Source organism: Camelus bactrianus, chromosome 28 (genome assembly GCF_048773025.1).
Source record: "Camelus bactrianus isolate YW-2024 breed Bactrian camel chromosome 28, ASM4877302v1, whole genome shotgun sequence".
NCBI lineage: Eukaryota > Metazoa > Chordata > Mammalia > Artiodactyla > Camelidae > Camelus > Camelus bactrianus.
Genome location: NC_133566.1, coordinates 17,137,924 through 17,155,766, shown reverse-complemented (window position 1 = coordinate 17,155,766; position 17,843 = coordinate 17,137,924). Strand labels below are relative to the sequence as shown.

At 47.9% G+C, this 17,843-nt stretch overlaps 1 protein-coding gene across 9 annotated transcripts in view; it reads left to right on the top strand.

Annotated features, from left to right (window-relative positions):
* Positions 1–17,843, top strand: part of ANAPC1 (anaphase promoting complex subunit 1) — a 394,152-nt gene that overhangs the window by 229,910 nt on the left and 146,399 nt on the right. For 5 of the 9 annotated variants that reach the window (XR_012502944.1, XR_012502945.1, XR_012502943.1 and 2 more), the window contains one exon: positions 13,952–14,090. The exons of the other annotated variants lie outside the window; for them this stretch is intronic. The gene's annotated coding sequence lies outside the window, so the exon portion shown is untranslated. The remainder of the gene's footprint in view (positions 1–13,951; positions 14,091–17,843) is intronic. 9 annotated transcript variants of the gene reach the window in all.

The window sequence follows — 17,843 nt, the reverse complement described above, 5'->3', positions numbered from 1 at the left end:
CGCATCCTAACAGCTGGGCCCCATCTTCATTCATCTAGCATTTGTGTCCTGCCCCTTTCCCTCCTGTCTCAACCATTTCAGTGAGGATGGCGTGGACTGAGACACGGAATGAAGACTTACAGAATAGACACTAAGTTGAGTATTAACCTTTCCCCCACAAATTGTTGTTTGGAGAAGGTATTAGTTATCTAAAACAGGCTTTAAGTAATAATATGACTTAGCTACTTAGCTGGACATCTTTGGCTTAAGATCTCTCATGAAGTTCCAGTCAAGCGGTTGGACAGGGTGGTGGTCTCACCTGAAGGCTCAGCTGGGGTGGCTGTCAGCAGGCCTTGGCCCCTCACCACCTGACCTTTCTATAGAGCTGCCTCCTGACTCAGAAGCTCGTGTGAGAGCACGCAAGACAGAAGCGACAGGCTTTTCATAACTTAATCCCAGAAGTGGCGTCCCATTACTTCTGCCATACTCTTTCTTAGAAGCAGGTCAGACTCAAGGAGAGGAATAACACAAGAGTATGAGTACTAGGAGGTGACTTCTGGCCTTAACACATCATATTAATGTGTGTAGTGGTGCACAGGAATAAACAAAACTTTTGTTTACTTTTAGATCCAACGATAAACGTTGGGAGTTATTAAATAGTATTCTAGCTTCATAAGGCCTCTCAGGAGGAGATGATGGGCCACCATCAGATGGGGCCTGCCTGCCACAGAGGGCATGTCAGTTAGGCGTTCACCTGCCAGTAAAAGACCTACCCAAGTGGCTTAAACATGCAGTTTATTTTCCTAACATCATGAGAAATCTGGAGGCAGATAGTTGCCGGCCTTTGCTCAGAGGCTAAAGGCTTTGTGGTTCTTCTAGCCTTTTGTTTATGTCTCCAAGATTGCAGCTGGAACTCCTGCCATCACATCTGCATTCCAAGTAGCAGTAGAAAATGTTGGCAATGGGGGAAGGAGGTAAAAGGAGTACCAGCCCACTGCCTATGCCCTTCGTGCCAGGGAGTGCCATTCAACAAACTCAATTCACGTTTCCTCGGCCCTCCCTGGCTGCTAGGGAGAGTAGGGCATGTAACCGTGTACACTTTTATCTCAAAGTAGCCCCAGCCACTTCCCACCGCTCATGGCTACAGTGGAACCTTTAGAAGAACTATCCTTCTTCTAAACTACCACGCTTGCCTCTCCAGCCAAAGTTGGGCCCCTCAGGTCACACCTGCACTAATGATGGCTCTTGTGTTTTGTGTTTGTGTGACTGGGCAGGGGAATTTCAACACCCCCTCCACCCTGCGCACTCTCAAGTCCACACGGCAGGTAGCGTTGGCGCTCTGTCACCATTAATAGGGGCACAGGAGTCACAAGCCCCTGACTACAGCTCAGGAAGCGAATCCAAATATCCAAACACAACTTGGGTAAGTCCGCGGCGTGGAACAGACTCAGGAACTGGGCCATTCCTCTGCCCAGCGGTGGCTGCCTTCTGCGCGTCTGGAGTGTGCATGGCTCTGCTGGGAGCCACGGTGGCGAATAAGAGAAGCCAGCCCAGGGCAACGCGGAGAGACCCAGTCCCCCTCTGTTTTGCCAGGGGCTTATGTCAGAGTCCTGGAGTCCCATCTGCCTCACTTCTGTCTTCCCCAAAATAATGAGTAGTTAGGAGTCCAGGTCTTGTACAAAGACCTTCTCGATGTGGGTCCCTGCCTTGCCACTCCTGTGTCCCCTTGAGTGAGCTGCTGAGTATTTCTGGGCCTCAGTTTCTTCATTAATAAAGTGCTTGCCTTAGATGGCCGTTGGAGGATTGTGTGAGAAGACACACGTTGCTTAGCTCAGTGTCAGGGGCATAGGAAGAGCTGGGCACGTAGCAACCAGACGATGCTGACAATGCGTGCTGCCTCCCCGTCTCCAGCCCATCCAAGTCCACAGGCTCTCTGTAACCTCAAGTGTGCTCGCCACATGCCTGCCACGTGTGACCGGCGGGAATGTGGTTGTGGGCAGTCTTCGCCACGCTGTGACTAGGAGTTAGGACCACTCTTTTCTGGAAATGAACATGAGAAGTCCTGCTGACTCGCCACACAATCACTGGAACAGCTGACTTTTTCTTCTGGTGTCTGGATTTTTTCCCCCTAGGGCTGCTGTGGCAGGAGCCTGCCTCCTTGGTTCAAAGCCAGCGTGTGTTTCTGAGGAAAGGACTTCAGGATTAGCGGAGTTGCTTACAGGAGACACACGGGCCCCCCGGGAGCAGGCAGCTGAGCTGGCTGGGCGTGTCCTTCCCCTCTGCAACTGCCTTAGTTCTGGTTCCTGTCAGCAGGGGAGCAGCCCGCAGCTTTGGAGGGAGCTTGCCTGCGTGTGGTGAAGGCGGGCTGTGAGCATCCTTTGAAGGACCATCAGAGTTTCGCTGTGCAAACAGGTCCCCGCTTTGGGCACCAGGGAGTTTTAATAATCAGGGGCAATACTGATGTTGTCATGGTAAGTGAAATAAAGCAGGGTACAAAGTTACATATACAGTGTGAACACAACTATGTAAACAGACCAGGGGAGAGAGAGGGACAGAGCAAGAGAAACACAGCAGAAGGAAATGACAGCAAAATATTAACAGTGTTTGGCTTTGGGAGGTGGGAACAATGCTCTCCTCCACTCCTCTGTATTTTCTAGATGGTCCCCAGGCCGCATTTACAACTTTTACAATCATAAAAAAAAAACTTTTATATTAAAACATATATGGCTTCAAGACTTAATACTTTCCCTCCAGGTAAAAGAAGGTCTGATAAAAAAAAAAAAAAAAAAAAACTATTACTCTAACCAGCAGCTGCTATCTTGATTATTATATTGTCACACACAAAAATCACAAAAACTAAAATGGAGTCATCCGTGCCCCCAACTACAGCAAGCCAAGACTTAATCGCAGTTTCAACCCCTCCCAGAAATGTGACCTTTAAAAGAGTCAATCTGAAATTTCTCTATCAACACTAGTGAACAAATCTACATAACAAAGACACCCCCCCCCTCTTCAATTCCTTCCCCAAAAGAAGACGTCCTGGCCCCAAATACCCCTTTCTTTCATTTTGCTAATAACCTTCTCGCTCCACCCTCCTTTCTATAAAAATCTTCCATTTCGCGCATCTTCTCCGAGCACGCGTCTCGTTGCTAGAAGGAAGGCTGCCCAATTCATGAAATGCCTAAGAAAGCCAATTAGACCTTCACATTTACTCAGTGGAATTTTGTTTTTTGACAGTATTTTCTCACCATTAATGAGAGAAATGCTAAACAGAAACTGGCGGGGCTATTGTCAGTTGGGTAATCAGTAGATAAAATCGCATTTGAAATGAAAACAAAACAGAAACAATACAAAAATAAAATTAAAATCCCATGAACTACTTCAGAAGTGAATTTCTCTTGGGGACATGTTAAGAAATACTCTGAATAAAATTAAAGTATTTTTCCATTGTTTTTCAAGCACACGTTGAACAGAAATTGCAGTAATCAATGCTGTTTTTCTTGACTGCTTTGTAGATCTGTCTAGAAACTCCACTGTCCAGGGAGATGGCCTATAGGCTCAGGGATGACCACTTTGCCTTCATTTGGAAAGTTTCTTTTTGCAATTTCTAATATGGAATTGTGGGATCCATCTGCTGGAAACTGTTAGTGCCCTGATCAACTTTTAAATAACATATTTTATTTAATTCATATATTGTTTGTTGCAGACAATGGGATCTATCTTTCTTTCCTTCTTCCTATCTTTCTTCCTTTTTTTTATTCTGATAAAAACATTTGTCATGAGATCTACTGTCTTAAAATTAAAAGTAGCGCTACCATATGATCCAGCAAATCCACTTTTGGGTATTTATCCAAAATAATTGAAATCTGGATCTCAAAGAGATATTTGCACTCCTGTGTTCACTGCAGCATTATCCACAATAGCTAAGGTGTGGAAACAAACTAAATGTCCATCAGAAGATGAAAGGATAAAGAAAATGTGATATACACATGCAATGGAATATTATTCAGCTTTGAAAAAAGAAGGACATCCTGCCACTTGTGACAACATGGATGATCCTGTGGACTTTATGCTGAGTGAAATAAACCAGTCACAGGATAAATACTGCATGATTGGACTTATATGAGGTAACTGACATAGTCAAACTCACAGAAGAAGAGTAGAATGAGGGTTACAGGGGGTTGGGAAGAGGAGGAACTGGAGAGTTGCAATTCAATGGGTAGAAAGTTCCAGTTCTGCAGAATGAATGCATTCTAGAGATCTGCTGTACAACAGTCTGCCTGATCAGTTTTGAAAGGTCTAGCGGAATAAGAAGGTTCATCAAATCCCAAATGATGGTGGAGTTAAAGCTGCCTTGCAGACTCTTACATTTTGGTACCTGGGTTTGATTAGGACGGAGGCCACTGTATCAATTATGATTAGAGTTGGTGGTACATAACAGAAACCGCCAATAACAGAGGCTCAAATACAAGAAGTCTCATTCTTTCATGTAAAAGAAACCCAGAGGCAGGCAGTCTAGAACTGCATGGCTGCTGATGGTCACCTTTAGGAGCATGCATGTGGGTTGAGGGGGTGTCTTCTTTCTAGGACCTTTCAGTCTAGAGGGAGAGGGGAAAGCATTACAGTAAAACAGGGAAGCAGGAAGGGGAGAGGCTCTCAGCTGGCAGCCTCACTCTGGCACACACTCTGTCCCTTCTCTGACTCACGTTCCTCTCTGTGCTGACGGTAGCTAGTGCGTGTGGGACTGTGCCTCTCCAGCCCGTGGTTCACAGGAACATGGATCCCCTGTCTCCCACTGTCATAGAGCAGATCGCCTGGAAAGGCACTGATGGCTCAGTCTGCTCCCATGCCATGGCAGATTCTGCTAGCTGCCAACTGATACCCCTTCTGCTGTTCTGGCTGACTTCAAAAACACATTATACTTCAGGTGACAATATGCCCGGTGAAAAGACTACATTTTCAAGACTAGCTTGCAGCTAGGAGAGGCTATGCAATTTAGCTCTATATGTGGAACTGTTATTTAGAACTTTCAGTAACACTCCACGATGGTAGGATTCAGGGAGGCATGACACACTTTCTTTTTGTCTTCCCTCACTTTTTCCTGCTGTCAATATGGGAAGTATGGATTTGCTGGCTGGAGTTCCAGCAGCCATCTTGGACCATGAGGCACATTGAGGTTGAAAGTCACAATCCAGGATGGCATGTCAGAAAGATAGGAGCTCAAGTTCCTAGTGATATTTGGGGGCTGCTGTATCAGCCCCTGCTCCCTATGCCAGACCACATAGGTATGAGCAGGAAATAAAATCCTAACGTAAGCCCTTGTTTCTTTTTTCCCATGATACGCAACCAGACCAAATCCTCATGTGCTCGCCCACCGTGTGAGAGGTGGTGCAGGGTGGGAGGTACACTAGGATGGCAGGACCACCTGGACCACATAAAGCGGGGAGGGGAAGGACCACCAGGGAAGCGTGCTGTTAGACAAAATGACAGCATATCCACTACAAACACCTGCCGCTTGCTGGCTGCTTCCTAAGGGCTCAGCGCTCTGCTAGACGCCAGACTTGCATCATTATTTAATCCACACCAAACTGCTATGACAAGACTCTCTTATGACCACGGTTATCCTCCACGTCCAAACGAGGGAACGAAGCCTCAGGAAGGTCACTTCACAAGGCCGCTTAGTTGGGAGCTGGGTTCTAGTCTGCATCTGTTTGACTCAGGGACAAACTCTTCAGCCGTCCGCGGACCCCAAAACCTGTGCAGATGTGAAAGCGGGAGAGTGGCCCAATCAGATCTGTGGCTTTGTCTCATTACAAAAGTGAAAGAAGCCGTTCAGAGAAGGGAGTGGTGCATGGCCAGCGAGAGGCAGGAAGACACCCAGGCAGACCCTGCAACGACTAGGGCTGAACAGAGGCGGGCAGTGCCTGTGCGGCTGGGGTGAGTGACGCCGGCACCCAAGCGCTTTCATTGGTAGCTCCTTCTCCAGCCCTTGGTGGGGTTGGTCCCTATTAGATACGAGCTTTAACTTGTCGGTTTGCATTAAGAGCCACTATAGATGGCTGTGCTATCTTAAGTTCATTTTTAATTATGTTTGATAACCCATCACTGGCCATCAGGAAGCGTGCTGATTTTTTTTTCAATACAGTTAAATGTTTAATTATGAGCTTTTCAAGGGGCAAACTCTGATTGCTGGGGGCACATGTATCCATGTGAAATGGAGTAAAAGTTAAGATGTGAATATTGCTCTTAAAAAAAATCACTTGTCTCCAAGTCAAGGTGATCCCATCTGACCTCTCGGTAGTGTGCATCAGACTGAAGAACTGTTTAGATATGAAGGGTCTGGTTTGGTTTGGTTTCCTCACCAGTTACCAAGCCTAAGAAACTTCCCAGTTACACCAAGTCCTGCAAAACGATGAAAACTATCATTCGCCTCTGTTTACAATGGAGAGAAGCCATTCATAAGAACCATTCTTCCAGTTGGCCAAGAATGGAAAACTTTAACCACCTTGGCTCTCAATAATAGTTTTGCTTTTGTGTCTTTCTTGTTAACATTTCAAAAGTGTAGTCTGTCTTCAGCAAATCCGAGACAGTGGATACAAACAGTAACCAATACCGTGTTTGCCAGGTCTGAACAATGTCGCGGTACGTTGGATACTTACTCACGGGTCATGCGCACATCACTAGTGTCCACCAAACCCCCCGCTGTAGTACCTCCTGTTTGAGCACTGTTTGTCTTAGATTTCCTCCGACTTCACTGGCCAGTGACATGGGGCTCCATTCCTGTCTTGACACATTATCTCTCTCTGTCACCCAGACCAGGTCTTTAATTCCATCTCTAAGGCATTCACTCTGAAATCTACCTCCAGTGTCGAGCTTTCCCCAGAATTCCGGGCTTGCTCAACAGCTCCACGTGGATGTCTGACAGACGTGTGCAGATCAAGATGGCCAGAACAGAGCCCTCAATTCCTCCCGGCCCCAAACTACATCCTTTCACAACCTTCCCATCTCAGTAAAGGGCACCACTCTGTTGCTCAAACCAAAAATCTAAGGGTTACGTTTGATTAATCTCTGCCACTGGCCCCCAAAACCCAATCCATCCACCAACTTTACCTCCAATGGTTACTCCAGTGGGTTCTCATCCTCCTTCTCTGCCACGATCATCAGACTCCCAGTGGAACACACCAGACTTCCTGTTTCCACTTGGTCTTACAGAAGTCCTGCGCTTAGCAGTTTAGGGTTAGCCTTGGAAAATTCAAATCAGACCATGTCATTCTTCTGTTTGAAAGCTTCCAGTTGCACTTGGTATAAAATCTGAGCTCCTTCCTTGCCTGCCGCCCCAGCCCGGTCTTCCTTCTCTGTTGCTTACCAAGCATCAGCCTTGCTGGCCTCTCTTAGGTCCCGAGACACGCCAGGCTTCTTTTTGCCTCGGGGGCCTTGGCTCTGGCTGGTTCGTTGTCCCCGAATGCTGCTGGTTGATTCCTGGCCATCACTCAGAGCTCAGCCTAAATGGCCCCTCTCCAGAACCGCCTTTTTGGATGGCCTGCTCATTTCAAGTAGCACTCTCTCACTCTATGCTAATTGTTTTGCCCAGTTCATGCCACTAGCTTGGATTTTTTCTTTTCTCTCGTGCACTTCTTTTCTGTCTCATCCCACCAGAATGTATGCTTCATGAGAATAGAGACCTTTGTGCCTTTTTTCCCGCTGTGTCCCTGGGATCTGCTTCAGTGCTCGGCCTCTGGGAAGCGTCCATTGACTGTTGGCTGGTGGATTTCCAAACTTCTTGTGGTTTGCTCCGTGTAGTCTGGTCTCTTCTTTCTTACAGTCGGCGATGCTCAGTAATGTTTTGTAATCGTGCAGCTTATTCACAGGTGCTGAGTTTTAAAGGATGATGTGTATTTAGTAATGTGATGCATTCATTAAGAATTCTAGACTTTTGACTGTATCCTGGTGACTCAAGTACTGTATTGACGGAAAAACTTTCAAGTAAGCCGCTGTTTTACCAAGTCAATGGCATTTATGACTAATAGGCAGTACTTACAGACAGTTCTTATTATTCCATGCACTTTACATATATAAATTTTTAGTTCTCATATAACCCTACGAGCTTGGAACCATTATTGTCTCCATTTTGCAAATAGTCTGAGTGTATTCGTTTTTCCAATTCTGTATAACAAATGACCACAAACTGAGTGGCTCAAGACAGCCCCCATTTATTTATGAGCTCACAGTCCTATTGGTCAGAAGTCTGGGTAGAGTTCACTGTGTTCTCTGAGCAGGTCTTACCCACCGAAATCAGGGTGTTGGCTGGGCTGGGCTTTTGCCTGGAGGCTTCAGAAGAAAATCCATTTCCAGGCTCATTTGGTTTGGTGGCAGAATCCAGTTCCTTGTGGCTGTGGATCTGAGGTCCCTGCTTCCTTGTTGGCTCTCAGCTCCCAAAGGCTTCCCTCTTTCCTGGGCACGTGACCCCCTTGTGCTTTGAGTCTCTGACTTCCTCTCCCGCTTGCAGCCCCTGGGGAAACACTCTCACTTAACAGGGTCAGGCCTCCCCATGTGTTCCCTTAGCTTAGAGTCAATGGACTTGGCCCCAGTTACACCTGCGAAATCCCTTCCCCAATGTACACAGATTAGTGCTTGATTGAATACCCAAGACCGGGAATATCATTATGATGCAAATGATAATTAGGCCCAAATTGTAAACCACTCTCACAAATGATTTTTAATTAGACAAACTGCTAGATTCTTACAGCAAGTGTTCAGTTTTCCTTTCTTTTACCACTTGACAGTGACAGGGAACACTTAACAGCTGCTGGGTGTTTACCAAGGAGAAAGGAAAACTCACCCATATTTTCACGGCAACCTTCCCTTTGGGGAGCTGGGCTCGATCCACCATCCATGACCGACATTGCACTCTAGTAATTTTCTCCCTTTCTTATGAGCACGTGTTTCTTCTCTACTTCCCCAAATCCTGTCTCCTCCATCCCTCTAATGCGTCCCATTACCTTAGTGAAAAATGCCACCTCCCCATCAAAGGGGGACGCTAGTCTCAGCTGTAATGAGGTTTTAAATAGGGAGACTCTCATTGTGTACTACCTGTCACTGAACTCTACAAGTCGATGTCACTTTTTTTTTTTTTAATTACAAATGATGAAATATACAAGAGCGTGTGGAACAGGCATGTATCGCCCTGCTTCCCCGACCCCGTGGTCAATGTCCTGCGTTGTCAATGGGCTATCCTGCACCGAGGCCAAGCTCTCCCCTTGAGCAGTAGGTCTGGTCCCGCCTCCTACTCCACCCAGTCCTTTTTCCCTCTTGTTCTCTGCTGTATCATCAGTTCTTCCCTTTCTAGTCATTTCTTTCAGTGATGACACAGGTGAGCTACTGTTTCTCTCATCTTAACAGCAAAAGAAATTTCTCTGGACCGCATTTCCCCTCCAGTTTTAGCTCCATTTCTAGAAAGCAGTGTCTCTTCTCACTGACTTCTGCTCTCTCCCCCTTTCCTCTGACTCCACCCAGATTTTCTTCTCCCCAGCAAGATCGCCCCTTGCTGAAACCAGTGATGCTCTCCAGTCCTCACCTCCCGTGACCCCTCAGGTGCTTGTTGTCTCCTCTTAAAGCCTCCTCTTCACTTGCCTTCCCTCTCACCTTGCTGGTCCCTAACCCCCCTGGCTCCAGGCACCCCTCCGTCCCCTGTCCACTAGCTCCTTCTCACCCTCTGACCTCCGAAAGCTACAGGGCCCCTGGGGTGAGTCCTTGCTTCCTTTTCCTGCACTCATTCCTCTGGGAACTCGTCCAGTCTCATGTCTTTAGAGACCATAGTCCATCTAATTGAAGATGCTCTCAGTTGTAAGTGTGCCACTGAGTTCAAGTACCACCAAGAAAGGAAAAAAGCATTGCCAGTTAAACTCTCACATCCCATCAGTCCAACTGCAGATGCCCTTTGTCCTCAGAGTTCCTGAACTGCTCTGGCGTGAGTGGCGCTGCTCTTCTGCCCCAAGCCTGCTGTTGGAGGAGCGGCGGGTGTAACAGGGAAGGACAAATCGGGCTCCACGCTGGATCTGTTTCTTTCATTTTAACCTTTGCAGTCTATTTCTCTTGCTTCAAGTTAAGAATGCCGCTTATAGCCTGAAATATGCAGGCTAGCCCATTCTCAAGGCTCTGACCTTTAAAGGTAGAACACTTTTCCATTCACACAGAGATAAAAAGTTGTAGAACAGAAAATAACATTGTCTTGTTGGAGGTTTACAAGAACATTGTGACCTGACTTACGTGGACAGAGCATTATCGCATCCTATCGAGGGTCTGGCCAATATCAAGAAGTCTACAACAACCAACCACACTCCCTCCCTTTTTAGTATAAAAGAAGCCTGAATTCTAACTCGGTAAGATGGTGCTTTGGGACACTAGTCCACCATCTTCTTAGTCTGATGGCTTTCCAAATAAAGATGCCTATTCCTTGCCCCAACAACTCATCTCTTGATTTATTGACCTGCCGTGCAGCAAGCAGCATGAGCTTGGACTCAGTAATGGGGGCAGGGCTCACACTCTTCCTTCTGTGCCTTCCTCCCAGCTCTCTTCATCACCCGGCCTATGAGATCCTTAGATGGTCTTGGGGAAGTAGCACCTGAATCATCTGTGCATTCTTCCCTGTCACCCTTGAGACGTTGGCTGTGTTCTGAGCCCATGATCATTGCTAGAAGAAGCCATGCCCTAACTGGGGTCCTAGGGGCCCATCCTGGAACCGGTCACAGTGACATTCCCTTGTTCTGCTTCACCCAATCAAAACCAAATCATACTCCCCTGGGTGTGGAGTCAGTTCTGACCGAATGTCAAGACTGCTACCAGCCTGGGAGAGATGGAACAAATGTGGGGGCACCCATGGGGTCTGTTTCATGGGACAAAGGCAGGGGAGGTGTTTTGCAGATGGAAGAGACCTGGGCCTGTGTTTAGGCTCATGGACAGAAAAAGGTTAAGGATGATGGAGGGAAAGGGCCCAAGTTTGGAGCAAAATCCCGGAGAAGAAGTGAGGTGGGGCGAAGGGGAGGGGCTGGATTTGGAATAAAGGGAAGGGTCTTCTCCCGGAAAGGAGGTGGGGATGAAACCTGGTAGTCAGGTGAAGGGAGGACCCCAGGGGATATTCCGTGACGCCCTCGTGTCCTATGTCGGGGGAGCACTGTCTTGGCGTGTGCAACTTCGTGGTGTGCTTTGGGAAGTGACAGTGGGTAATTCTAACTAACTCTTTCAATGAATAACAATGGTTATCATCTTAAGTCTTGCCACTCCAAGGCTAGCATTTTTATTTCTCAGAAGAAGAGGAAGTACCTCTACCTTACATAAGTCTGCAGAATTTGGGAGAACGCATCATGAGGTAAGGGGATTCGTATGCAAAGATTTTTTTTTAAGTCCTTTGTGGGGGATCTATGCAGCCTGGTGGTTAGGAATGTGTGCTCTGACACGAGACGGCCTGGGTTCCCATCTGGGCTCTGCAACCTTGGGCAGGCTCCTGGGCCTCTCTGTGCGTTGGTTTCTTTGCCAGAAAGTGGAGATGATGTCACTACCTTCCTCACAGGGCGATTTTGAGGATCAGAGGTCACAGCCTGTGTCTGTTTAGGAGACTGACTGGCACATACTCAGTACTCTTAAGTGTGAGCCATCGGTGTTTGTAAGAATCCCGTGACGTGCTGAATGCACTGTCTTCAGGAGTGAAACTTGTTTATTTTCCTAACTCACTGAAACCTACATTTTCCGGCGCTATTTCATTGGCAAAACAGCATGTAGATGTTTAACAAGTGTTTCCACACAGCCTCGTTTGAAACGTCATCATTGGTTCCTTTCTGGTGGACTATGCAGAAGTGAGCCACCTTAAAGGGAATCCACTCTAGAACATTCCATTTTCACAATCGTGGGAGGTGGTGCTAATACACCTTAATGAATGGTTTAGGGAGTGGCCAGCCCCTTCTCACACTGACGCCCTCTCCCTCTTCCTGACCCGGACAAGAGGAGCTGTGGGAGGAGTGTCAATCAGGAATTAAGACGCATATTCTTGGAATTATCTGATACAACACTCTGCCGAGGACATGGTTCCACTGACCTTCCATGGTGGTGGCTCAGATTGCGGCCATGGGAGGAGGCCTGCCCTGGAATACTCCAGAAGGCTCGTAGAACAAGTGTGCCGAGGAAGAAACAAGTAATAAAGCGCTGAGGCCTCTGGCAGGGCACTTCTGGCAAGAGGGTGTGGCTGCCACTTGGTGCCTACATTTCCCAACTATTTCATAGTTCTTTAATCCATTCCTGGTGGGTTTTTTGATGTAATAGTTTCCCCGGGGATTAAGAGTTGACTTAATATAAGTCTTCATAAGTAGAGACTGGCTTTCTACCTAGGAGACAAAAGTAAGCACCCATAACCCCTGTTTCAATAGCTCCCACAGAGCTGCTGTCGCTGTTGGCTTCTCATGGGGCTGCTGGACCCTCACGCCCTAAGATGTGTCCCTTACGGACAGGCTGCTCATAAGCCCACTGCCCCCTCCCCCATGCCCCACTCTCCCCCTAAAGAAAACATACTGTAATGAATTACATCACAAGACTGTCCTGCAATTCCAGAAGACCAATAGGCTTTCCACTCTCCTGGAAAAAAAAGCAGAAACAAGCCAACAAAAAGACTGCCAGAAGTATGAATATTTGCCTAATTGACTGATATTCCACAACTTTCACGGGGACCTCAAAGCACTTGGTGTTGTCTGATGGAAAACGCCCCGACTGTCCTGTTGAAAGAACTGAGCTATAGGATAATGAAGACGTATTTTTTTTTTCTTATGATGAATCCAGCTGTAAGTGGAGGCTGGGCCTCCTGACCCCTCTAAGGGGAGGACCACCACACACAGATACAGCTTGCCTGGGTCTTCCATCCTACTCCAGAACATCATTTTCTCATTTCCTCTCTATGCTTTAGGGGCGTCTGAGTGTGGCCTGCACACGGCAGGTACTAAGCTTATCAGAAAAGGTGAGGGGCACCAGTGTTCACCCGAGGCCTGCGTGGGTCACCCTCCAAAAACCTTAGTTAGCCTGATGCAACCCCAGCCACCCCTGTCGGCTTCTCATAGGCCGCTGAACATCACTTGGATTCTGTCCTTCCGCCGCTTCTCATAATTTAAAAATGTGGGAAGCTGTGGACGGTTACCCCACCCCCGGGATCCTGCCAAAGAACACTGGGAGGCAGAGGCCACTCTCGGTTCTTGCATGGAAAGATTCATCAACGGTTTTTAAAATTTCCAGCGTTACACTTTCATTTCATTCTCCCAGACTTGAATATTCAAATCTGGCATATTCAAGTCTGAAAAGGTGAAAAGGAGAAATTCTGTAAGTCACTTGGTCCTGAAAAAACAGGGCACCTGCCCTTCTAATAAATAGCTTAGCAGAGAGCATGATTTTAGAGCTCGTGGTTTATTATTGTATCAGGGGAAGATGTGCAGGAGAAAACATGCACGGAAATCAGCATGACCAGGGCAAAGGAACCCCAACCTCCTAAGAGAATAAAGCGTTTCATTCCTCTCCCCTCCCTGAAAAGAGCAAGTTTCCTGCAGGAGCTTTGCAATTCCTTACAGAGTATCCGTGTATCCTGGGGATTCAAATGCTTATGAGATTCATGCCTGTTTTTTTTTCCAGTTGTTCCCAGATCTCCTAAATAAAGCATTTCCCTTGTGTAGGCTCCCGGGGCTACATGTGAGGGCAGCGGCTGGGTCTCCTTGCTGGGGTCAGGAAGGCTGTTCTTCCAGGAAGGGCTGCAGACACCCTGGGAACGGGACCAGCCCAGCTCACAAGTATGAAGAGAATGTCGGGAGAGGAAGTGGTGGTTGTGAGTCAGCATGAGTCATCTCGTCCCAATGAGAATGAAGACTGAGGTGTGCGCTTTCTCTCTCTCTCTTTTTTTTTTTTTTTTTTTTGAATCTCAATCGTGTGGACATCATTGGGAATGGAGGGAAATAAGCAACTGTACGGTCGTTGCTTTTTAAGTTTCAAACTGACATTCCAGGCGGGCTGTGCCTGAGCCAGCAACTGTTGCCTTCAGATCTTCAGAGCTCGGGTCCTGGGAAGGTGGAGTCACCAGCTTCTCCCTGGTGAGTATGTTTCTGTCACTTTCATGTTCATTTCTGCATTTTATGCCTTAGAGTCTCAGCTCTGTTAAAGCTGGGGAGTCTTGGCGTGGACACCGTGTTTGGTTCAGGCTTTGAAGATCGATGATTTTAGATCCTGGCTCACCCAGCTCCTGCCCCCATAGCTACTGTACGTGAGCCTGATTGTCTGGAGAAGTTTCTCAGCCGTTAACTGTGAGACTGTAGATGTGGTCTTGGAGGGGACAGTGATGCTTTGGCTGGAAAAAAAGTGCTTGAGATTCCTCTCTGGTGCCAAAGGGAGGTTCAGAGATGGAGGTGGGTGACTTTGTGCTAACCCAGGGGTGCTGAGGCTGGGCCAGCTTCCTCTTCTCAGAGGTGGAGGAAAGACGGCTTCTGAGCAATTTCTGGCCGCGTGGTCTGAGTTACCCACTTTAAGTGCAAAAAATGCAATAGAGAGGCAGGATTTTGGCTTCCCTCTCTAAAAGCATGTGAATGACTCCTGGAGCTTATAATATGTCTTTTGCCTTTCCTTAACACTGAAAGTCACACACTGTAGTAAAATTGGACAGAAAAGGTGCCGGGGGCTGGGGGCAGGGGCTGAGGATGGGGTATTTGAGTCGTTTGTGGCCTAACTTGACCTTGATGTGTGTTTCTCAGGCTGTTACTATTCTGATAAAGCTTCACTTTACTGTCAAGTAAAATACAGGAAACTTTTTTTTTTTAAACGTCGTCTGGTTACTGTAAATGAAACGGTTAAAATGTCATAAATACCTTATGATAAACATTTTTCAAATTTGCTTAAAAATCTGCACATCAGTAAGCAGGGGATGACAGAGAGCTTTTTCAGTACAGTCATTTGAGTGCGTGGGCTTCCTGGGTTAATAATGAGTCAGCACCTGATTTCTAAAATTGGAGCAGCCGAGAGAGAACATTCGATTTGCCCCCAGCACAGCACAGTGGCCGGCAGGCCCCCTCTAGGAGCACTAGGCTGTTTGGTCTGGGTTTAAAACCAACTTCGGATGCCTCCCCTGTTTTGGTGACCCCTCGAGCTTGGGTCCCAGCTCTGCTAGGTGTGGCTGGGAGGCCCCTTTGCGGAGGGGTCCCCTGTACCAGGACATCTTTTTTGGCCCATGTTGATGATTTTCAGGTTCTGCCTCGATGGAGTTGGTTGAGTATACAGTTCGTTCAATGAAAAATCCAGAGTTTACGAAGGGCTGGGGTGGCCCAGTCCTGAAGCCACATTAAGTGTCCGGTGACATCACACGGGCTGAGGAATCCAGCAGGCGAGGCGGTCACCGGTGTGAGTTTCAAAGCCAGCATTCTGCATGCGACCCAAAGCGTGGGAAGAATGTCAGCTCAAAACTCCAAGAGCAGGATTCCAAAGGGAAAAAAACCTCCCGCAGGCCTGACTCTCCTTATCCATAAAATACAAAAAAATTTAGAAAATTAAAAAAAAAAATCGCTGAGGTCGCAGACTAGCAGGGCAATGGCCAAGTGCAGGCAGGTCTGTGTGAATCCATCAGCCCACAGAGTTCTGCTGGCCTGCCCAGGATTGGCTCTTTTTGTGCTCAGATGGCGATGGGTGGGGTCCCATATTCTTTGGATCACTTTGGGCCCTGTAGAACTCTCATGTCGCAAGGCTCTCGTAGGCTTGGGCATCCAGACCATGTGTCACCGCCTGCCTCAGAGGGCAGCTGAGAGTCAGCACCTGCCAAGTGCACAGAATGGGGTCTGGACTCAGAAGGGACCCCTCAGTGTTAGCTCCACTAGCTTCTCTTCTCGCCTGGACTCTGACGGTATCTCGGCTTGCGGCCCCCGAGTTAGTGTCTTGACTTTTTCAAGGAAGATGCTACGATTCCAGTAGAGTCAGCGGCATTCCAAGGCTGAGTCACAGCCAGGCAAGTGTCAACCTGGGGCCTCAGCCAGGCAGGGACCACGGTGGGAGCCCTGCCCGTTCTCTCTCTCTCTCTCTCGGTGAGTAATCTTCGCAAGTGGGCAGAGAAATGCCATTTTCAGGGAGAGAAAAGCCCAGAAAAGGAGAAGGCCCTTAGGTGGTGCCTCCGTGTTCCATGCCCTTCAGCACTTTCTCCTGTCCGCGCTTCAGAGAATACGCAGGGTATCCGATGTGTGTTTATCGCTGTGTCCTGTGCCTTTAAATCCTTCTGGACGAGCTGTTGGGAAGTGGCTTTGAGGTGGCCGAATTCGTCTTAGACATTGATCATATTCTTTCACGGAGAAGCCAGGCAGTTGTTTGGATGCTGGAAGCTGGCGTGGCCCCCACCCGTGAGAAATAAGCTTGTGGTGCACGGATGTTGCCACTTTTGTAATTAGGAGAAAGAGTCATTTTCAAAGGCCAGAAATAAGGCCATATGTCTGAAAAGAGGGCATTTATTAATATGATTTGCTGCCTTGTCATATTTCTCTAACTCCCCAAAGATGCTGATTCTAAGTGTGGATGCAGGCGGGGAGGGGAGAGGGGAACGTTCTGTGATAGGAACTGAGCAGACAGTTTAAAGTAACGTCTATCGCAGAAAGAAAACTCTGACGGTGTGATGACATTTGGAAGTTGCCCAGTGCCCTGCGGTCATGGCGTCGTCAGCCTGGGGACTGGCCTGTGGCTTGCTGGCCCTGTCCCCCACTCTCCCCTCCTAGTCAGCACCTCGACCTGGCCTCTCACTACCTCCTGCCAAGAGGTTTCCACGGTACCTGACAGGTGTCCCCACCACCACGTGCTGTATGGCAGTTTGGGCAAGTTTCTTAATTTCTTGGTGTCCCACCTTCTTCATCATGAAATGGGAATATAATAGCATCAGCTTTGTGGGTCCTTGTAAAGATCACTGATGATTTGCACACAAGCTCAAGGAGACAGTGACCGTTAAGCACACATTCACTGATTCAGAAGTAACACCAGCACATCGGTCCATCTCTACCCGGGCCTGAGTCCCCTGGGCATCGGCACCCGTAGCACATTGGCTCTCATGCCCCTGAAGTGAGATCTCGCCTGTGTCATCAATTGCATAGCCTGTTCTGCATTTGCAGGACATTTATTGATTAGATACAAGGGAATGCTTCTTGGTTCTCCCCAGGAATACCTGGGGTTCTAGATGTCATGGCCATCATCATCATCACCACCATCACCGCCACCACCACCACCACCATCATCATCACCATCACCACCATCACCACCATCACCATCACCACCATCACCACCACCACCATCATCACCACCACCACCACCACCATCATCATCTTTGTTGTCTTTGTCCATAACATCATTACAGTAAGAACAGTGACGATTCCCTTTTCATTCAGCCCTAACCTCATGTTAGTAACTTTCTGTGCATTACCTTCAATCCCCTCCCCTCAACACACACTCACACCCACCTTGGAAGGTAGGAAGGATGGCCGGTTACTCAACTCACTTGAGGTCCAGAATTCCCAGGCAGGTGTAACAGGCAGAGATGTGGCTTCAAGGAGTGCATCGGTGAAAGGAGAGCCCCTCGCCCCATCAGGAGAGGAGAGGCAGGAGAAGCCGGGGACCAGGAGGGTTCTGTGAGTGATCCAGCAGACCGAGGCCACAGGCCAGAAACTACAGGGCCACTGAACTCAGCCCAGCCCCCAGGGTGGAAGCAGCTAGACTCTGTACTGTCTAAAGCCAGCTACAGTCAACTTCTGATTGTTTGAACATCATCATAGAATGTGGAGTTGACTCATATTGAAAATATTAAGTAAGGTATACTAAAAACTAAAGCCAGG